The sequence below is a fragment of the Anomaloglossus baeobatrachus genome, chromosome 3, assembly GCF_048569485.1.
Source record: "Anomaloglossus baeobatrachus isolate aAnoBae1 chromosome 3, aAnoBae1.hap1, whole genome shotgun sequence".
Taxonomy (NCBI): domain Eukaryota; kingdom Metazoa; phylum Chordata; class Amphibia; order Anura; family Aromobatidae; genus Anomaloglossus; species Anomaloglossus baeobatrachus.
Window position 1 is genome coordinate 233,489,122 of NC_134355.1, and position 23,963 is coordinate 233,513,084.

The window sequence follows — 23,963 nt, forward strand, 5'->3', positions numbered from 1 at the left end:
TGACATCTCCCTCCAACCTCTTTCAACTGAAATTTGACCAAGGTCTCCCTCATCCACTGAGTCTTCCATGTCCATGGACAGTTCGTCATCCATTTCTTCATGTTCTCCTGCACCTTCCTCAACATTTCGCCTGCTACCATGCGCCCTTGTTGATCCCTGTCCCCCATGGTCCCATGCCTGCCGCGTTGGTGATGATAAACGTCTGGACCTTGGTGATGTTGTTGTCTCTTGCGCAGATGAATCCTCCTGTAGTTCCTCCCCTTCCTGTTGTCCCACCCCCTGACTCCGAATAGTGTTTAGCGTGTGCTCCAGCATGTAAATGACTGGAATTGTCATGCTGATAATGGCATTGTCAGCGCTAAACATATTCGTCGCCATGTCGAAACTGTACAGAAGGGTGCATAGGTCCTTGATCTGAGACCACTCCATCAGGGTGATCTGCCCCACCTCTGCATCTCGTTAGCCCAGGCTATACGTCATGACGTATTGCACCAGGGCTCGGCGGTGCTGCCACAGTCGCTGTAACATGTGGAGAGTCGAACTCCAGCGTGTCGGCACTAGAGTTGAGCGCGGTTCGCGGTTCGAGGTTCTCCAGTTCTAGGCTCGAGTGATTTTGGGGCCTGTTCTAGATCGAACTAGAACTCGAGCTTTTTGCAAAAGCTCGATAGTTCTAGAAACGTTCGAGAACGGTTCTAGCAGCAAAAAAACAGCTAATTCCTAGCTGGCTTTCCGCTGTAATAGTGTAAGTCACTCTGTGACTCACACTATTATGACATTTCAGTGTATAGTGTGCGTGAACAGCGCCTTCAGATCACTGCTGTTTGTATAATGGCGATCGCCATTTTTTTTTTTTCCTTGTCTTCCTTCCCTAAGCGCGCGCGTCTTGTGGGGCGGGCCAGCATGTCAGCCAATCCCAGACACACACACAGCTAAGTGTACTTTTAGCCAGAGAAGCAACGGCATGTGTGATAGGATGTCCATGTCACATGTCCCTGCATTATAAAAACGAGTATCTGCCCGTTCGGACGCCATTATCTCTTCTGCGTCCTTGGTGTCAGACATCACTGGCACAGCTCCGTCCTTTGTCCTATCGACGATACTGCTGTATGCGCTGCATACACAGCGCTGGACAGCTTAGGGAGAGCACTTTCTATCAGTCCTTTTAAGGGCTCGTACCGGCAGGGTCAGAGCCATAGGTGACAGGTCCTGAAAACAGAGACAGCGTCTGTGTAGCCAAGGTCAGGGATTTCGTCGCTGCATTTCCCCATTAGGAGGGAATAGAAAGGCAGGCTTCCATTCCTCTACCCAGAGCCCCACAATCCTGGCACTGTACCCTTCTGTCCTCTGCACACTCCAACTCATTATAACTAAGCCATTATACTAGCAAACAGTCAGTGTACCTAGTGGCATCCTAAACGTGGCTATTGGACTTTTGTGTAGTCACACTAGTGGAAAGATATTTGCAGCACGTCTGCCTGTATTGCACACTCAAACTCTTTTTAACTAAGCCATTATACTAGCAAACAGTCAGTGTACCTAGTGGCATCCTAAACGTGGCTATTGGACTTTTGTCTAGTCACACTAGTGGAAAGATATTTGCAGCACGTCTGCCTGCATTGCACACTCAAACTCTTTTTAACTAAGCCATTATACTAGCAAACAGTCAGTGTACCTAGTGGCATCCTAAACGTGGGTATTGGACTTTTGTGTAGTCACACTAGTGGAAAGATATTTGCAGCACGTCTGCCTGCATTGCACACTCAAACTCATTGTTACTAAGCCATTATACTAGCAAACACTGAGTGAACTTAGTGTCATCCTAAACGTGGCTATTGGACTTTTGTGTAGTCACACTAGTGGAAAGATATTTGCAGCACGTCTGCCTGCATTGCACACTCAAACTCATTTTTACTAAGCCATTATACTAGCAAACACTGAGTGAACTTAGTGTCATCCTAAACGTTGCTTCTGAACTTTTGTCTAGTCACACTAGTGCCAAGATATTTGCAGCACGTCTGCCTGCATTGCACACTCAAACTCTTTTTAACTAAGCCATTATACTAGCAAACAGTCAGTGTACCTAGTGGCATCCTAAACGTGGCTATTGGACTTTTGTGTAGTCACACTAGTGGAAAGATATTTGCAGCACGTCTGCCTGCATTGCACACTCAAACTCTTTTTAACTAAGCCATTATACTAGCAAACAGTCAGTGTACCTAGTGGCATCCTAAACGTGGGTATTGGACTTTTGTGTAGTCACACTAGTGGAAAGATATTTGCAGCACGTCTGCCTGCATTGCACACTCAAACTCATTGTTACTAAGCCATTATACTAGCAAACACTGAGTGAACTTAGTGTCATCCTAAACGTGGCTATTGGACTTTTGTGTAGTCACACTAGTGGAAAGATATTTGCAGCACGTCTGCCTGCATTGCACACTCAAACTCATTTTTACTAAGCCATTATACTAGCAAACACTGAGTGAACTTAGTGTCATCCTAAACTTTGCTTCTGAACTTTTGTCTAGTCACACTAGTGCCAAGATATTTGCAGCACGTCTGCCTGCATTGCACACTCAAACTCTTTTTAACTAAGCCATTATACTAGCAAACAGTCAGTGTACCTAGTGGCATCCTAAACGTGGCTATTGGACTTTTGTGTAGTCACACTAGTGGAAAGATATTTGCAGCACGTCTGCCTGCATTGCACACTCAAACTCTTTTTAACTAAGCCATTATACTAGCAAACAGTCATTGTACCTAGTGGCATCCTAAACGTGGCTATTGGACTTTTGTCTAGTCACACTAGTGGAAAGATATTTGCAGCACGTCTGCCTGCATTGCACACTCAAACTCTTTTTAACTAAGCCATTATACTAGCAAACAGTCATTATACCTAGTGGCATCCTAAACGTGGCTATTGGACTTTTGTCTAGTCACACTAGTGGAAAGATATTTGCAGCACGTCTGCCTGCATTGCACACTCCAACTCATTATAACTAAGCCATTATACTAGCAAACAGTCAGTGTACCTAGTGGCATCCTAAACGTGGCTATTGGACTTTTGTGTAGTCACACTAGTGGAAAGATATTTGCAGCACGTCTGCCTGTATTGCACACTCAAACTCTTTTTAACTAAGCCATTATACTAGCAAACAGTCAGTGTACCTAGTGGCATCCTAAACGTGGCTATTGGACTTTTGTCTAGTCACACTAGTGGAAAGATATTTGCAGCACGTCTGCCTGCATTGCACACTCAAACTCTTTTTAACTAAGCCATTATACTAGCAAACAGTCAGTGTACCTAGTGGCATCCTAAACGTGGGTATTGGACTTTTGTGTAGTCACACTAGTGGAAAGATATTTGCAGCACGTCTGCCTGCATTGCACACTCAAACTCATTGTTACTAAGCCATTATACTAGCAAACACTGAGTGAACTTAGTGTCATCCTAAACGTGGCTATTGGACTTTTGTGTAGTCACACTAGTGGAAAGATATTTGCAGCACGTCTGCCTGCATTGCACACTCAAACTCATTTTTACTAAGCCATTATACTAGCAAACACTGAGTGAACTTAGTGTCATCCTAAACGTTGCTTCTGAACTTTTGTCTAGTCACACTAGTGCCAAGATATTTGCAGCACGTCTGCCTGCATTGCACACTCAAACTCTTTTTAACTAAGCCATTATACTAGCAAACAGTCAGTGTACCTAGTGGCATCCTAAACGTGGCTATTGGACTTTTGTGTAGTCACACTAGTGGAAAGATATTTGCAGCACGTCTGCCTGCATTGCACACTCAAACTCTTTTTAACTAAGCCATTATACTAGCAAACAGTCAGTGTACCTAGTGGCATCCTAAACGTGGGTATTGGACTTTTGTGTAGTCACACTAGTGGAAAGATATTTGCAGCACGTCTGCCTGCATTGCACACTCAAACTCATTGTTACTAAGCCATTATACTAGCAAACACTGAGTGAACTTAGTGTCATCCTAAACGTGGCTATTGGACTTTTGTGTAGTCACACTAGTGGAAAGATATTTGCAGCACGTCTGCCTGCATTGCACACTCAAACTCATTTTTACTAAGCCATTATACTAGCAAACACTGAGTGAACTTAGTGTCATCCTAAACTTTGCTTCTGAACTTTTGTCTAGTCACACTAGTGCCAAGATATTTGCAGCACGTCTGCCTGCATTGCACACTCAAACTCTTTTTAACTAAGCCATTATACTAGCAAACAGTCAGTGTACCTAGTGGCATCCTAAACGTGGCTATTGAACTTTTGTGTAGTCACACTAGTGGAAAGATATTTGCAGCACGTCTGCCTGCATTGCACACTCAAACTCTTTTTAACTAAGCCATTATACTAGCAAACAGTCATTGTACCTAGTGGCATCCTAAACGTGGCTATTGGACTTTTGTCTAGTCACACTAGTGGAAAGATATTTGCAGCACGTCTGCCTGCATTGCACACTCAAACTCTTTTTAACTAAGCCATTATACTAGCAAACAGTCATTATACCTAGTGGCATCCTAAACGTGGCTATTGGACTTTTGTCTAGTCACACTAGTGGAAAGATATTTGCAGCACGTCTGCCTGCATTGCACACTCAAACTCTTTTTAACTAAGCCATTATACTAGCAAACAGTCAGTGTACCTAGTGGCATCCTAAACGTGGCTATTGGACTTTTGTGTAGTCACACTAGTGGAAAGATATTTGCAGCACGTCTGCCTGCATTGCACACTCAAACTCTTTTTAACTAAGCCATTATACTAGCAAACAGTCATTGTACCTAGTGGCATCCTAAACGTGGCTAATGGACTTTTGTCTAGTCACACTAGTGGAAAGATATTTGCAGCACGTCTGCCTGCATTGCACACTCAAACTCTTTTTAACTAAGCCATTATACTAGCAAACAGTCATTGTACCTAGTGGCATCCTAAACGTGGCTATTGGACTTTTGTCTAGTCACACTAGTGGAAAGATATTTGCAGCACGTCTGCCTGCATTGCACACTCAAACTCTTTTTAACTAAGCCCTTATACTAGCAAACAGTCAGTGTACCTAGTGGCATCCTAAACGTGGCTATTGGACTTTTGTGTAGTCACACTAGTGGAAAGATATTTGCAGCACGTCTGCCTTCATTGCACACTCAAACTCTTTTTAACTAAGCCATTATACTAGCAAACAGTCATTGTACCTAGTGGCATCCTAAACGTGGCTAATGGACTTTTGTCTAGTCACACTAGTGGAAAGATATTTGCAGCACGTCTGCCTGCATTGCACACTCAAACTCTTTTTAACTAAGCCATTATACTAGCAAACAGTCAGTGTACCTAGTGGCATCCTAAACTTGGCTATTGGACTTTTGTGTAGTCACACTAGTGGAAAAATTTTTGCAGCACGTCTGCCTGCATTGCACACTCAAACTCTTTTTAACTAAGCCATTATACTAGCAAACAGTCAGTGTACCTTGTGGCATTTTAAACGTGGCTATTGGACTTTTGTGTAGTCACACTAGTGGAAAGATATTTGCAGCACGTCTGCCTGCATTGCACACTCAAACTCTTTTTAACTAAGCCATTATACTAGCAAACAGTCAGTGTACCTAGTGGCATCCTAAACGTGGCTATTGGACTTTTGTGTAGTCAAACTAGTGGAAAGATATTTGCAGCACGTCTGCCTGCATTGCACACTCAAACTCTTTTTAACTAAGCCATTATACTAGCAAACAGTCAGTGTACCTAGTGGCATCCTAAATGTGGCTATTGGACTTTTGTGTAGTCACACTAGTGGAAAGATTTTTGCAGCACGTCTGCCTGCATTGCACACTCAAACTCATTGTTACTAAGCCATTATACTAGCAAACACTGAGTGAACTTAGTGTCATCCTAAACGTGGCAATTGGACTTTTGTGTAGTCACACTAGTGGAAAGATATTTGCAGCACGTCTGCCTGCATTGCACACTCAAACTCTTTTTAACTAAGCCATTATACTAGTAAACAGTCATTGTACCCAGTGGCATCCTAAACGTGGCTATTGGACTTTTGTCTAGTCACACTAGTGGAAAGATATTTGCAGCACGTCTGCCTGCATTGCACACTCAAACTCTTTTTAACTAAGCCATTATACTAGCAAACAGTCATTGTACCTAGTGGCATCCTTAACGTGGCTATTGGACTTTTGTCTAGTCACACTAGTGGAAAGATATTTGCAGCACGTCTGCCTGCATTGCACACTCAAACTCTTTTTAACTAAGCTATTACACTAGCAAACAGTCAGTGTACCTAGTGGCATCCTAAACGTTGCTATTGGACTTTTGTGTAGTCACACTAGTGGAAAGATATTTGCAGCACGTCTGCCTGCATTGCACACTCAAACTCATTGTTACTAAGCCATTATACTAGCAAACACTGAGTGAACTTAGTGTCATCCTAAACGTGGCTATTGGACTTTTGTGTAGTCACACTAGTGGAAAGATATTTGCAGCACGTCTGCCTGCATTGCACACTCAAACTCATTGTTACTAAGCCATTATACTAGCAAACACTGAGTGAACTTAGTGTCATCCTAAACGTGGCTATTGGACTTTTGTCTAGTCACACTAGTGGAAAGATATTTGCAGCACGTCTGCCTGCATTGCACACTCAAACTCTTTTTAACTAAGCCATTATACTAGCAAACAGTCAGTGTACCTAGTGGCATCCTAAACGTGGCTATTGGACTTTTGTCTAGTCACACTAGTGGAAAGATATTTGCAGCACGTCTGCCTGCATTGCACACTCAAACTCTTTTTAACTAAGCCATTATAGTAGCAAACAGTCAGTGTACCTAGTGGCATCCTAAACGTGGCTATTGGACTTTTGTCTAGTCACACTAGTGGAAAGATATTTGCAGCACGTCTGCCTGCATTGCACACTCAAACTCTTTTTAACTAAGCCATTATACTAGCAAACAGTCAGTGTACCTAGTGGCATCCTAAACGTGGCTATTGGACTTTTGTGTAGTCACACTAGTGGAAAGATATTTGCAGCACGTCTGCCTGCATTGCACATTCAAACTCATTGTTACTAAGCCATTATACTAGCAAACACTGAGTGAACTTAGTGTCATCCTAAACGTGGCTATTGGACTTTTGTCTAGACACACTAGTGCCAAGATATTTGCAGCACGTCTGCCTGCATTGCACACTCAAACTCTTTTTAACTAAGCCATTATACTAGCAAACAGTCAGTGTACCTAGTGGCATCCTAAACGTGGCTATTGGACTTTTGTGTAGTCACACTAGTGGAAAGATATTTGCAGCACGTCTGCCTGCATTGCACACTCAAACTCTTTTTAACTAAGCCATTATACTAGCAAACAGTCATTGTACCTAGTGGCATCCTAAACGTGGCTATTGGACTTTTGTCTAGTCACACTAGTGGAAAGATATTTGCAGCACGTCTGACTGCATTGCACACTCAAACTCTTTTTAACTAAACCATTATACTAGCAAACAGTCATTGTACCTAGTGGCATCCTAAACGTGGCTATTGGACTTTTGTCTAGTCACACTAGTGGAAAGATATTTGCAGCACGTCTGCCTGCATTGCACACTCAAACTCTTTTTAACTAAGCCATTATACTAGCAAACACTGAGTGAACTTAGTGTCATCCTAAACGTGGCTATTGGACTTTTGTCTAGTCACACTAGTGGAAAGATATTTGCAGCACGTCTGCCTGCATTGCACACTCAAACTCTTTTTAACTAAGCCATTATACTAGCAAACAGTCAGTGTACCTAGTGGCATCCTAAACGTGGCTATTGGACTTTTGTGTAGTCACACTAGTGGAAAGATATTTGCAGCACGTCTGCCTGCATTGCACATTCAAACTCATTGTTACTAAGCCATTATACTAGCAAACACTGAGTGAACTTAGTGTCATCCTAAACGTGGCTATTGGACTTTTGTCTAGACACACTAGTGCCAAGATATTTGCAGCACGTCTGCCTGCATTGCACACTCAAACTCTTTTTAACTAAGCCATTATACTAGCAAACAGTCAGTGTACCTAGTGGCATCCTAAACGTGGCTATTGGACTTTTGTGTAGTCACACTAGTGGAAAGATATTTGCAGCACGTCTGCCTGCATTGCACACTCAAACTCTTTTTAACTAAGCCATTATACTAGCAAACAGTCATTGTACCTAGTGGCATCCTAAACGTGGCTATTGGACTTTTGTCTAGTCACACTAGTGGAAAGATATTTGCAGCACGTCTGACTGCATTGCACACTCAAACTCTTTTTAACTAAACCATTATACTAGCAAACAGTCATTGTACCTAGTGGCATCCTAAACGTGGCTATTGGACTTTTGTCTAGTCACACTAGTGGAAAGATATTTGCAGCACGTCTGCCTGCATTGCACACTCAAACTCTTTTTAACTAAGCCATTATACTAGCAAACAGTCAGTGTACCTAGTGGCATCCTAAACGTGGCTATTGGACTTTTGTGTAGTCACACTAGTGGAAAGATATTTGCAGCACGTCTGCCTGCATTGCACACTCAAACTCATTGTTACTAAGCCATTATACTAGCAAACACTGAGTGAACTTAGTGTCATCCTAAACGTGGCTATTGGACTTTTGTGTAGCCACACTAGTGGAAAGATATTTGCAGCACGTCTGCCTGCATTGCACACTCAAACTCATTGTTACTAAGCCATTATACTAGCAAACACTGAGTGAACTTAGTGTCATCCTAAACGTGGCTATTGGACTTTTGTCTAGTCACACTAGTGGAAAGATATTTGCAGCACGTCTGCCTGCATTGCACACTCAAACTCTTTTTAACTAAGCCATTATACTAGCAAACAGTCATTGTACCTAGTGGCATCCTAAACGTGGCTATTGGACTTTTGTGTAGTCACACTAGTGGAAAGATATTTGCAGCACGTCTGCCTGCATTGCACACTCAAACTCATTGTTACTAAGCCATTATACTAGCAAACACTGAGTGAACTTAGTGTCATTCTAAACGTGGCTATTGGACTTTTGTCTAGTCACACTAGTGCCAAGATATTTGCAGCACGTCTGCCTGCATTGCACACTCAAACTCTTTTTAACTAAGCCATTATACTAGCAAACACTCAGTGTACCTAGTGGCATACAAGAAGTGGCTGTTGTACTCCATTAGTGCCCCACTGGTGCAAATCTATGTGCAGCACCTCTGCATGACACCCTCCTGCTCTGTTTTTAATAAGCTTTAATGATAGCAAAAAATACTGCTATTTAGTGGCATCATAGAACTGGCTGTTGTATTCATTAGTGTCCCACTGGTGCCAAGCTATTTCTAGCACCTCTGCATGACACCCTCCTGCTCTGTTTTTAATAAGCTTTAATGATAGCAAAAAATACTGCCATTTAGTGGCATCATAGAACTGGCTGTTGTATTCCATTAGTGCCCCACTGGTGCCAAGCTATTTCTAGCACCTCTGCATGACACCCTCCTGCTCTGTTTTTAATAAGCTTTAATGATAGCAAAAAATACTGCCATTTAGTGGCATCATAGAACTGGCTGTTGTATTCCATTAGTGCTCCACTGGTGCCAAGCTATTTCTAGCACCTCTGCATGACACCCTCCTGCTCTGTTTTTAATAAGCTATAATGATAGCAAAAAATACTGCAACTTAGTGGTATACAAAAAATGCCTGTAGGACTCCTTTATTGTGCCACTGGTGCCAAGCAATCTCAAGCACCTCTGCATTCTACCCTCATGCACATTTTGCTATGCTAATTTTATAGCAAACTCAGGGAATTCCTTGCTGCATTTGATCATTAGGAGGGATAGAAAGTGAGGCTTCTTTTACTGTCCTGGTACCCACAGAACACGGCCACTGTACCCATCTGTCCACTTTTACCACGCTATTTAATTTGCACAAAGAGCTGACTCTTTTTCTGCCTTCCTAAAATTGTCTGGAATACTAAGTTAGTGTTCCTTTGCTGCCAAGCAAGGTACAACACATGTGCATTCTACACTCCTTTCCATTTCTGGAATGCAATTATTAACTGCAGGTAGTCCAGGCAATCTGTGACGAAGGTGCAGGCGTGGATATAATGTAGCCTGCATCCAATAATAGTTCTCTCGATGCCTGACAGCTCAACAATACCTTCTGTTTCCACTTCCAAAACAAGTGATGACCTGCCAATCACACTCCCTGTTGCGGGTTAAGGAGTGGAAGTTCAGTGTGAAAAACCATGTGTGACTGCTGTCCCCACAGTCACAGAGGATGAAGAGCACGCAGATGCACTTGATGGGGCAGGCGGTGGTTGCACAGGCACGCTAGGCCGCATTGTAGCACAGTGAAATTCACATTGCGACTTATGCTTCATTTTAAGTCGTGTACAGGGTGGGCTCCCCAGTATGCAGCAAAACCAGGCAAAAGGAAAAGGACTCTAGGCAGTTGGGTTGATAAATGATTGTTTAACTTTACCAAAGCAAACAATAAGAACCATGCATACAATTAAAATAATTGAACAATCTATTCTGTTGCCAACTACCTGCTAATCCCTCTGTGTAGCAGTAATTGTGTGTTTGTGCGTGTGTGTGTGTGTGTGTGTGTGTGCGAACACGACCTACCAGTGGCGCATCACAAGAGCTTCCAAGTTATCTACCTAAACATAGACAAAACACATGACCCCCCCTGAATACCCTTGTTAGCTGAAGCCTCACAGATAATGCAGATGATAACAGTGTGAATGCAAACCACACAGCTCTGCAACACAGTCATGGAAATCTTGAAAAGCAACAGTCAATGCAAACATGTGTTGCTGTCCCTCTATGATTTAAACTGTACGTGACAATTTGACAGTGCAGAGGCAGCAAGTCTTATTGTCTATATAGTCGACCTACCCAGAACAGATATGTGTTTTGCTAATAAAACAAAGTGTTGCGTGCCCGCATTATTGTCTGGGCATAGTCTACCGTACCCGGGTACTGTGATGTCCAGTTGCCAGAAATACAGACTTTACGCTCCTCTCACGGTAAACAGTATAGACAGCACCGTAAGAATGTTGGTCTGTGGCACAGGATGCTGCTCACTGACGTTACAGTGCTCATCATCAAAGTACAACACAACTCCCCTCACAATTGAACGAAGTGTTTCCGCGGTGGCTCCTTGCTGTAACACACACCTTTAGCTTTTCCTTCTGTTCATAGACAGCATCTCCAAGTCCACCCCCGAAGAGGAATTTTCTATTGCTATAGTGACCAAAGGCAGATCCAAAAAAACAGCAGCCCCTTGTGTGTAGTCTGCAACAATGCATGCAATGAACGGCAAATAAGCATATTGTGTTGACAGTTGCTAAAGCTGAGCAATACACCTTCACGCTGTCATTTTATATTTATGTGATACTTCATGGAGGAAGTACTCAAAAGTGTGAGTTTTTGCCTTCTACTTACAGATTGTTGACAAATCTTACAGATTCCATGACTTTGGTGATCCTTTGCGATGTCCAAAAATTCACAGGCTAGGAAAGGCTTACAGCACATGCGACCTGCATAGCCAACACGACATCTGCTCAGAGTCAAAGTTGTGGTCCAGGATTCAGTTGTTGACGTGCTCCAGTACTTTGTCTCTGGCCAGGAAGACACAACGTAACCTCATCGTCAGTAGCATCCTCCTCCACCTCCTCTGCTGACCTCATCGACTGGCTGACTTTGGTTTGACACTAAGTGTTGTCTCCAACCTCATCAATAACCCTGTGTGTTTTCATTCCCCTCGTCCTGAGTCCTCCGAGACAACCTCTTCCTGCCCTGACCGAATAGTAAAGTTGTCCTTCCAATCAGGTATCTGTGCTCCTCATCATGTTCCCCATTGTCTCCACCAGGAGGATTTACTTTTTGGAAATGAGGGTGTAGATTAGGCTCAGCACCTTCTTCATCGGGGCCTGGATCCCAGTCACAAAGCTTCAGGCTATCTGCGCAGATCATTTCCCCTGTCTCATGGAACTCGCTACCTCAACACATTAGATTATCTGCTACACACGCAAGCTTTAAACTGAATCTTAAAACTCATCTGTTCAGAAATGACTATAACCTTCAATGACACCACCACCATACGTACTTGACGCTCAACCTAAACAACTCCTACTGTCTCCTCACAAAAATCCTTTAGAATGTAATCCCGCAAGGGCAGGGCCCTCTTCCCTCTGTACCAGTCTGTCTATAGTTACTTGTATATGTATTCTGTATGTAACCCCCTTCTCATGTACAGCACCATGGAATCAATGGTGCTCTATAAATCAATAATAATAAAAATAATAATAACTTCCTTGTCTGTACTCATTGCAGCTTTAGAGCAGACCTCTGATTCCCAGGCTATAGTGCAACTGAACAGCTATGCAAACTCAACCATCTCTGTCACCCCATACTCAGCAGGGCTGGTGGAAACTTGAGAGCTGTTAGGAAGCAAGTGCGATTGGATTGACACCACAGAGGAATGGAGTATTTGGGATCTTGAAATTGGGGTGGAGGAGAGGCCACTTTATGGAGCAATTCAGATCCATTGAAGCAGCTGCTGATTTGGCCTCATCTACATTTGTTAGCGATGGTCGTGTCCAGGAAAAAAGGGATCATATCATATTATCCATGGGAAGAAGTACACCTGTTCTTTTTGATGTTATTTGTTGTTACAAAACGGTGACGCCTTAAACGCAAGCAGCCTGCTGTGGTTTCAGTTGCGCCCAGGCATCAGCTGCCATTTAGGCCTGTGCCTCGGGTTGTCCAGCTGGCTGCTTTCTCCTCCACGTCTAAGTGTGGAGAGGCAGCTAGTGCGCATGCGTGTGCCGATTTACCCCAGCCGCAGCCTAACTCCAGTGTTTCGCCTAGTGAGTATGCTCAGCCTGACTGTGCCATTCCTGAGGCTAAGTCTTCATTTCAGGCTACAGCGCATGCTCCCACACTTAGTGCGAAAAGCCTCTTTGCACAGGTACTTGCACTCCGTGCCGGGTCTAAGTCCTGTGTTGTGCATAGACACCATGCTAAAGCTGATAGTCTTTTTTCAGAGACTGTATTTCATGCAACTGACCATGGTCAGGCACTTACTGCATCAGAAACTAGGTCCGGTAATGAACTCTTTGGCCCTGCCCCTGATGTGGGGGGCCCATTTAGACCACAGGGCATCAGGTGTCCTGACGATGTGGCCAGGCCACTCCCAAATGGCTTGCAGAGGCCCGCCCCTATGACTTGTCACCTCATTATTGATGGTCAGACGATGACTGGTGAGGTGTTTGTGTCATGACAGCCATGAGGTCATCATTTAAGTTGCGGTTCCAAATAGGACGCTAGTTAGGCCACTCATGACGTATCACTCTGCTTTTGTCTCCAGGAGGTGCATTGTGGTCCACCCTGGTTTGGGGCGGACCCAGGTTATAGAAGTGGCTGGAGACAACAAGGAGGTGCGCAGTCTTCTATTATGCTCCGAAAGAGCACACCTCCATGTGTTGAACCCATTGCGGCTTTAGGCCAGAGGTAGGCAGGGATAGGGCGTCGATGCAGGCCACCACCACAGTTGGTAACGCAGAACGGTTAAGACCAGCTCCTGTCCTACCAGTCCTGCTTGTGCAGCCCAGTGGCATTAACAGGCCTGCTGCTGCTGATGCGCCTGCTGTTCACAGGTGTGGCCCCAATGCACACGGTCAGCGTACTGAATGGCCCCTGTGATGTTAACAGGGAGTTCCTGGGCTGGGTGGGCGTGTGGACCCTGTGACGCTAACAGGGCTCCCAGTCTCAAGATCCGAGTAGCGTCTAACTTGGTTCAGGCTACTATTAGTTTCATAGCCACACAGCTCTGTATCCTCCACCTAACCTTCCAGTTGCCAACCTCTCCTTTTCCATCTGGGAGCACGGTGGACACTGACTGCTGATGGGGATATATACCTTTCTCTTTCTTTTCTTATTAATTTTCGTTATATAGCGGTAACATAGTATATACCACCTTATCCAAATCTGCCAGTCCCACCGTAACAGATGGTGTTTCTTCATCAAATGTTACTTTTGCTTAACCACCAAACCCAAGGACCAAAACTTTTTTCCCCTTTCCAACACACCTGTTCCCCTTTTCACCCGCATCTGTCCTTTTTCAACTCATTTTGTATATGACCAAAAGTGCAACTCTGCAGGGACACCGTACTCAATGGCATCTCAGCACAACAGCCAGCCCACGGTCCCTCAGATGTGGACAAGTAAAAGACCATTTCCTCCTATCCATGACTAACCATTGAGATTCACTCTGTGCAGCACTGGTGTTTAGTGGAAAAGCAGATCGAAGATTGCGTAACACCTTCTGAAGATACTCCTGTACACGTGCGTCCCTTTATATGGCATGAATTTTTTCGCCAAATTTTGTCTTGTACCGGGGATCTAACAGTGTGGCAACCCAGTAGTTAGCATTACTTCGAATTCGTACAATCCGAGGGTCATGTTGTAGGTAGTGCAGCAAGAAGACGCTCATGTGTCTTGTGCATCCAGGAGGACCAAGTCCTTGGTGTGTTGGTGGCAGGGAGGTGAGAATCGTGCCTCCTTCCTCTGCCCTCTCCCCCCAACCTCACACAACCGAAATGTGAGCAAGCTCTCACTCATCTGCTGAGTCTTCCATGCCCATCGCAAGTTCGTCCTCCATTTCTTCATGGCTCCTGCACCTTCCTCAACAATTTTTGCTGATACTATGCGCCCTTGTTAATCCCTATCCCCCACCATAACTGCTGCCTAGGTGCCGCTTACCGTATGGACCTTGTAGATCTTATTATCCCTTCTGCATATGACTCCTCCTGTACTTCCTCACCTTCCTCTTGGACCAATACCTGACTCCGAATAATGCTTACAGTGTGCTCCATCATGTAGATGACCAGAATTGTCACGCTGAGAATGGCATTGCCAGTGCTAAACATCTTCGTCAACATTTGGAAACTGTGTAGAAGGGTGCATAGGTCCTTGATCTGACACCACTCCAGCAGCGTGATCTGCACCACCTCTGGATCAAGTTAGCCCAGGGTATACGTCATACCGTATTTCAGCAGGGCACTGCGGTGCTGCCACACACGCTGCAACATGTGCAGATTCCAATTCCTGCGTGTCGGAACATCGCATTTCCGGCGTTTAACCGCCAGACCCTAAGACTTCCGGAGCGATGAAAGTTGTTGAGCTGCTGGGTGCGAAGGATGAAAGTGAGCACATAGCAGCGTGCCCGCTGCACAAGGCCATGTAGGCCGGGATGGTATTTTAAAAATTGCTGGAGAAGCAGATTCAACACGTGAGCCATACAAGGCCCGTGTGTCACATTGCCCTGACGAAGGGCCGCAGACAGGTTTGCATCATTGCCGCACACGGCTGTTAAGTCACCAACGTAGTCCACTCAATCAATTTGTACTCTGGTCCCAATGGGAAGACACCACACCCTTTTTTAGGCCCCTCCTGTCTGCAGACCACTGCCAGACAAAGCTATGAACCTCTTGTTACTGTTACCCCCAGTTCAGTTTTATGAGTTTGTGTGCTTGTTACCTGACTACGTTTCCTGCTTGATGTTTATGTACCTCGTTGGCCGATCCGCACTTCACCTCTGCTTGTTTTCTGATTAAGTCCTGGCCATCCCATTCTGTTCCTCTTCCTCAATTAATGTTTTTGACCCTGCATGACTACTATTCTCTGGAACTGCAGCCTTCCACAGGTATTGATCAACTTGGGCCCTGTGTGATTCCAAATCACTGTATAGGGGTTAAAGGGTTTCAGGGTTCTGGGTGTCCAGCTTGGTGAGTGGCTTGCCTCTAGCCTATCCTTTACAGCCCATCTGAGTGTGTCGATCCAGGCAGGTGTTACACCGTGCCCTCTGCAGAAGGCCATGTAGGCAGGGATAGTGTTTTAAAAAATGCTGGACAACCAGGTTCAACACGTGAGCCATACAAGGCACGTGTGTCACATTGCCCTGAAGAAGGGTCGCAGACTGGTTTGCATCATTGTCGCACCCGACCTTCCCTGACTGCTGGTTGACTGTAGACAACCATTGATGAAACTCAGTCTCACTCTCCAGAGCTAACCGTCCACAATTCCTCAGCGGTGTCTCACATTTCCCCTACATTTCAAAGTAAACATTTGACCGCCTGATGGCCTTGAGCTCTGCTGCCAGCATAGTAAGGAGGTGTGTGGGATTCCTTGGGCGCAGTTACAAGGAAGGGTGGCCTGACCACACAGGGTTTGGGCCGAGGTGGAGGACCCACACGAGGTTGAGGAGGCAGAAGCAGGGGAGGAACTTGTACATACAGAGGAAGGATTGACACACAAGTCGTGGGGACGGCAAGACTTGTACAGCAAACCCTTCTCCATCCCTCACCATAGTTACCCAGTGCCCAGTCAGCAACATGTAACTCCCCTGTCCATGCTTACTGGTCCAAGTATCTGTGTTGAAATGCACCCTGTCACACACAGAGTTTCTCAAGGAATCGGTGAGGTTGTGTGCGACCTACTGTGGTAGCGCGGGCACGCCTTTCTTGGAGAAGGAGTGACGACTGGCCATCGGCTCTTGGGGCACTGCAATGGGCATAAGGTCTCGAAAATCCTCGGTCTCAAAAGGGTGTAAAGGCAGCCTTTCTGTTGCCAACAAGTTGCAGATGATGAAACTCAACCTCTTAGGCATGTCATGCCCTTCGAAAATCATGTAAAACATAGCGAGGGGACTCCAACCACAGTCTCCCTCGTTGCCACTAATTGGGCCACACACACCCCACTTGACTGGCATCAGTTGACCCCCCCTTTTGAAAAAGAAAAAGATGCTTTGCATGAAGCACTCTCAAAAATACGTGTGCCTTTCCCGTCCCCTGGCTGACCCAGGGGAAGAAAAGTCCTCTGAGAGCCATGACTTGTTCATCTTGGTTCTTTTAGAAACACAGCGAGGGGACTCCAACCACAGTCTCCCTCGTTGCCACTAATTGGGCCACACACACCCCACTTGACTGGCATCAGTTGACCCCCCCTTTTGAAAAAGAAAAAGATGCTTTGCATGAAGCACTCTCAAAAATACGCGTGCCTTTCCCGTCCCCTGGCTGACCCAGGGGAAGAAAAGTCCTCTGAGAGCCATGACTTGTTCATCTTGGTTCTTTTAGAAACACAGCGAGGGGACTCCAACCACAGTCTCCCTCGTTGCCACTAATTGGGCCACACACACCCCACTTGACTGGCATCAGTTGACCCCCATTTTCTAGATGAAAAAGAAGCTTTGCATGAAGCACTCTCAAAAATACGCGTGCCTTTCCCGTCCCCTGGCTGACCCAGGGGAAGAAAAGTCCTCTGAGAGCCATGACTTGTTCATCTTGGTTCTTTTAGAAACACAGCGAGGGGACTCCAACCACAGTCTCCCTCGTTTCCACTAACTGGGCTACACACACCCCACTTGACTGGCATCGGTTGACCCCCATTTTCAAGATGAAAAAGATGCTTTGCATGAAGCACTCTCAAAAATACGCGTGCCTTTCCCGTCCCCTGGCTGACCCAGGGGAAGAAAAGTCCTCTGAGAGCCATGACTTGTTCATCTTGGTTCTTTTAGAAACACAGCGAGGGGACTCCAACCACAGTCTCCCTCGTTTCCACTAACTGGGCCACACACACCCCACTTGACTGGCATTGGTTGACCCCCATTTTCAAGATGAAAAAGATGCTTTGCATGAAGCACTCTCAAAAATACGCGTGCCTTTCCCATCCCCTGGCTGACCCAGGGGAAGAAAAGTCCTCTGAGAGCCATGACTTGTTCATCTTGGTTCTTTTAGAAACACAGCATGGGGACTCCAACCACAGTCTCCCTCGTTTCCACTAACTGGGCCACACACACCCCACTTGACTGGCATCGGTTGACCCCCATTTTCAAGATGAAAAAGATGCTTTGCATGAAGCACTCTCAAAAATACGCGTGCCTTTCCCGTCCCCTGGCTGACCCAGGGGAAGAAAAGTCCTCTGAGAGCCATGACTTGTTCATCTTGGTTCTTTTAGAAACACAGCGAGGGGACTCCAACCACAGTCTCCCTCGTTGCCACTAATTGGGCCACACACACCCCACTTGACTGGCATCGGTTGACCCCCATTTTCAAGATGAAAATGATGCTTTGCATGAAGCACTCTCAAAAATACGCGTGCCTTTCCCGTCCCCTGGCTGACCCAGGGGAAGAAAAGTCCTCTGAGAGCCATGACTTGTTCATCTTGGTTCTTTTAGAAACACAGCGAGGGGACTCCAACCACAGTCTCCCTCGTTTCCACTAACTGGGCCACACACACCCCACTTGACTGGCATCGGTTGACCCCCATTTTCAAGATGAAAAAGATGCTTTGCATGTAGCACTCTCAAAAATACGCGTGCCTTTCCCGTCCCCTGGCTGACCCAGGGGAAGAAAAGTCCTCTGAGAGCCATGTCCACATTGTCAGTGGACAGACACGTGTGCTTATCTGCCAGCAGACCCCCAGCAGCACTGAAGACAGGTTCCGAGAGAACGCTGTCTGCAGGACACGACAAGATCCCCAAGGCGTACGTGGCGAGCTCAGGCAATTTATCCAGATTGGAAGCCTAAAATGAGCAGAGCTCAAGTTGCACAATAATGGAATCGATGTTTCCTTGCATATACTCATATATCTGTGTGTCCTCTTTTTCCTTGTCCAGCTCTTTTGTTTTCGCACGAGTATATGTCCTTGTCACTTTCCCATGTGTTTGTGTTGTGTTGTGAGTTGTTTATCACCTTTTGGACACCTTTGAGGGTGTTTTCTAGGTGTTTTTATGTGTTTGTGATTGCCTGCCATTGTTTCCTATGCAGTTCGAGTTCGGTTCGTCGAACGTTCGACGAACCAAACTCGAACGGGACCTCCGTTCGGCGAACCGCCTCGAGCCGAACCGGGACCGGTTCGCTCATCTCTAGCCAAGAATAGCAGGCTCACATTCTACCAGCATTTCCACCTCAACATATGCCCCTTACTGTCTCCGCTCCTCCTCCTGCTCCTCATCCTCTGCTGAATTATCCTCCCTTTCACTGCCCAGCTGGCAGCTGTGCGGCAGCGCATCAGCAATGTGGCAACACGCTCTGCTGAAGCTGATCTGTTTATTAGAGATGAGCGAACCGGTCCCGGTTCGGCTCGAGGCGGTTCGCCGAACGGAGGTCCCGTTCGAGTTCGGTTCGTCGAACGTTTTCTTCCCCTGGGTCAGCCAGGGGACGGGAAAGGCACGCGTATTTTTGAGAGTACTTCATGCAAAGCATCTTTTTCATCTTGAAAATGGGGGTCAACTGATGCCAGTCAAGTGGGGTGTGTGTGGCCCAGTTAGTGGAAACGAGGGAGACTGTGGTTGGAGTCCCCTCGCTGTGTTTCTAAAAGAACCAAGATGAACAAGTCATGGCTCTCAGAGGACTTTTCTTCCCCTGGGTCAGCCAGGGGACGGGAAAGGCACGCGTATTTTTGAGAGTGCTTCATGCAAAGCATCTTTTTCTTTTTCAAAAGGGGGGGTCAACTGATGCCAGTCAAGTGGGGTGTGTGTGGCCCAATTAGTGGCAACGAGGGAGACTGTGGTTGGAGTCCCCTCGCTGTGTTTCTAAAAGAACCAAGATGAACAAGTCATGGCTCTCAGAGGACTTTTCTTCCCCTGGGTCAGCCAGGGGACGGGAAAGGCACACGTATTTTTGAGAGTGCTTCATGCAAAGCATCTTTTTCTTTTTCAAAAGGGGGGGTCAACTGATGCCAGTCAAGTGGGGTGTGTGTGGCCCAATTAGTGGCAATGAGGGAGACTGTGGTTGGAGTCCCCTCGCTATGTTTTACATGATTTTCGAAGGGCATGACATGCCTAAGAGGTTGAGTTTCATCATCTGCAACTTGTTGGCAACAGAAAGCCTGCCTTTACACCCTTTTGAGACCGAGGATTTTCGAGACCTTATGCCCATTGCAGTGTCCCAAGAGCCGATGGCCAGTCGTCACTCCTTCTCCAAGAAAGGCGTGCCCGCGCTACCACAGTAGGTCGCACACAACCTCACCGATTCCTTGAGAAACTCTGTGTGTGACAGGGTGCATTTCAACACAGATACTTGGACCAGTAAGCATGGACAGGGGAGTTACATGTTGCTGACTGGGCACTGGGTAACTATGGTGAGGGATGGAGAAGGGTTTGCTGTACAAGTCTTGCCGTCCCCACGACTTGTGTGTCAATCCTTCCTCTGTATGTACAAGTTCCTCCACTGCTTCTGCCTCCTCAACCTCGTGTGGGTCCTCCACCTCGGCCCAAACCCTGTGTGGTCAGGCCACCCTTCCTTGTAACTGCGCCCAAGGAATCCCACACACCTCCTTACTATGCTGGCAGCAGAGCTCAAGGCCATCAGGCGGTCAAATGTTTACTTTGAAATGTAGGGGAAATGTGAGACACCGCTGAGGAATTGTGGACGGTTAGCTCTGGAGAGTGAGACCGAGTTTCATCAATGGTTGTCTACAGTCAACCAGCAGTCAGGGAAGGTCGGGTGCGACAATGATGAAAACCAGTCTGCGACCCTTCTTCAGGGCAATGTGACACACGTGCCTTGTATGGCTCACGTGTTGAACCTGGTTGTCCAGCATTTTTTAAAACACTATCCCTGCCTACATGGCCTTCTGCAGAGGGCACGGTGTAACGCCTGCCTGGATCGAGACACTCAGATGGGCTGTAAAGGATAGGCTAGAGGCAAGCCACTCACCAAGCTGGACACCCAGAACCCTGAAACCCTTTAACCCCTATACAGTGATTTGGAATCACACAGGGCCCAAGTTGATCAATACCTGTGGAAGGCTGCAGTTCCAGAGAATAGTAGTCATGCAGGGTCAAAAACATTAATTGAGGAAGAGGAACAGAATGAGATGGCCAGGACTTAATCAGAAAACAAGCAGAGGTGAAGTGCGGATCGGCCAACGAGGTACATAAACATCAAGCAGGAAACGTAGTCAGGTAACAAGCACACAAACTCATAAAACTGAACTGGGGGTAACAGTAACAAGAGGTTCATAGCTTTGTCTGGCAGTGGTCTGCAGACAGGAGGGGCCTAAAAAAGGGTGTGGTGTCTTCCCATTGGGACCAGAGTACAAATTGATTGAGTGGACTACGTTGGTGACTTAACAGCCGTGTGCGGCAATGATGCAAACCTGTCTGCGGCCCTTCGTCAGGGCAATGTGACACACGGGCCTTGTATGGCTCACGTGTTGAATCTGATTCTCCAGCAATTTTTAAAATACCATCCCGGCCTTCATGGCCTTGTGCAGCGGGCACGCTGCTATGTGCTCACTTTCATCCTTCGCACCCAGCAGCTCAACAACTTTCATCGCTCCGGAAGTCTTGAGGTCTGGCGGTTAAACGCCGGAAATGCGATGTTCCGACACGCAGGAATTGGAATCTGCACATGTTGCAGCGTGTGTGGCAGCACCGCAGTGCCCTGCTGAAATACGGTATGACGTATACCCTGGGCTAACTTGATCCAGAGGTGGTGCAGATCACGCTGCTGGAGTGGTGTCAGATCAAGGACCTATGCACCCTTCTACACAGTTTCCAAATGTCGACGAAGATGTTTAGCACTGGCAATGCCATTCTCAGCGTGACAATTCTGGTCATCTACATGATGGAGCACACTGTAAGCATTATTCGGAGTCAGGTATTGGTCCAAGAGGAAGGTGAGGAAGTACAGGAGGAGTCATATGCAGAAGGGATAATAAGATCTACAAGGTCCATACGGTAAGCGGCACCTAGGCAGCAGTTATGGTGGGGGATAGGGATTAACAAGGGCGCATAGTATCAGCAAAAATTGTTGAGGAAGGTGCAGGAGCCATGAAGAAATGGAGGACGAACTTGCGATGGGCATGGAAGACTCAGCAGATGAGTGAGAGCTTGCTCACATTTCGGTTGTGTGAGGTTGGGGGGAGAGGGCAGAGGAAGGAGGCACGATTCTCACCTCTCTGCCACCAACACACCAAGGACTTGGTCCTCCTGGATGCACAAGACACATGAGCGTCTTCTTGCTGCACTACCTACAACATGACCCTCGGATTGTACGAATTCGAAGTAATGCTAACTACTGGGTTGCCACACTGTTAGATCCCCGGTACAAGACAAAATTTGGCGAAAAAATTCATGCCATATAAAGGGACGCACGTGTACAGGAGTATCTTCAGAAGGTGTTACGCAATCTTCGATCTGCTTTTCCACTAAACACCAGTGCTGCACAGAGTGAATCTCAACGGTTTGTCATGGATAGGAGGAAATGGTCTTTTACTTGTCCACATCTGAGGGACCGTGGGCTGGCTGTTGTGCTGAGATGCCATTGAGTACGGTGTCCCTGCAGAGTTGCACTTTTGGTCATATACAAAATGAGTTGAAAAAGGACAGATGCGGGTGAAAAGGGGAACAGGTGTGTTGGAAAGGGGAAAAAAGTTTTGGTCCGTGGGTTTGGTGGTTAAGCAAAAGTAACATTTGATGAAGAAACACCATCTGTTACGGTGGGACTGGCAGATTTGGATAAGGTGGTATATACTATGTTACCGCTATATAACGAAAATTAATAAGAAAAGAAAGAGAAAGGTATATATCCCCATCAGCAGTCAGTGTCCACCGTGCTCCCAGATGGAAAAGGAGAGGTTGGCAACTGGAAGGTTAGGTGGAGGATACAGAGCTGTGTGGCTATGAAACTAATAGTAGCCTGAACCAAGTTAGACGCCACTCGGATCTTGAGACTGGGAGCCCTGTTAGCGTCACAGGGTCCACACGCCCACCCAGCCCAGGAACTCCCTGTTAACATCACAGGGGCCATTCAGTACGCTGACCGTGTGCATTGGGGCCACACCTGTGAACAGCAGGCACATCAGCAGCAGCAGGCCTGTTAATGCCACTGGGCTGCACAAGCAGGACTTGTAGGACAGGAGCTGGTCTTAACCGTTCTGCGTTACCAACTGTGGTGGTGGCCTGCATCGACGCCCTATCCCTGCCTACCTCCAGCCTAAAGCCGCAATGGGTTCAACACATGGAGGTGTGCTCTTTCGGAGCATAATAGAAGACTGCGCACCTCCTTGTTGTCTCCAGCCCCTTCTATAACCTGGGTCCGCCCCAAACCAGGGTGGACCACAATGCACCTCCTGGAGACAAAAGCAGAGTGATACGTCATGAGTGGCCTAACTAGCGTCCTATTTGGAACCGCAACTTAAATGATGACCTCATGGCTGTCATGACACAAACACCTCACTAGTCATCGTCTGACCATCAATAATGAGGTGACAAGTCATAGGGGCGGGCCTCTGCAAGCCATTTGGGAGTGGCCTGGCCACATCGTCAGGACACCTGATGCCCTGTGGTCTAAATGGGCCCCCCACATCAGGGGCAGGGCCAAAGAGTTCATTACCGGACCTAGTTTCTGATGCAGTAAGTGCCTGACCATGGTCAGTTGCATGAAATACAGTCTCTGAAAAAAGACTATCAGCTTTAGCATGGTGTCTATGCACAACACAGGACTTAGACCCGGCACGGAGTGCAAGTACCTGTGCAAAGAGGCTTTTCGCACTAAGTGTGGGAGCATGCGCTGTAGCCTGAAATGAAGACTTAGCCTCAGGAATGGCACAGTCAGGCTGAGCATACTCACTAGGCGAAACACTGGAGTTAGGCTGCGGCTGGGGTAAATCGGCACACGCATGCGCACTAGCTGCCTCTCCACACTTAGACGTGGAGGAGAAAGCAGCCAGCTGGACAACCCGAGGCACAGGCCTAAATGGCAGCTGATGCCTGGGCGCAACTGAAACCACAGCAGGCTGCTTGCGTTTAAGGCGTCACCGTTTTGTAACAACAAATAACATCAAAAAGAACAGGTGTACTTCTTCCCATGGATAATATGATATGATCCCTTTTTTTCCTGGACACGACCATTGCTAACAAATGTAGATGAGGCCAAATCAG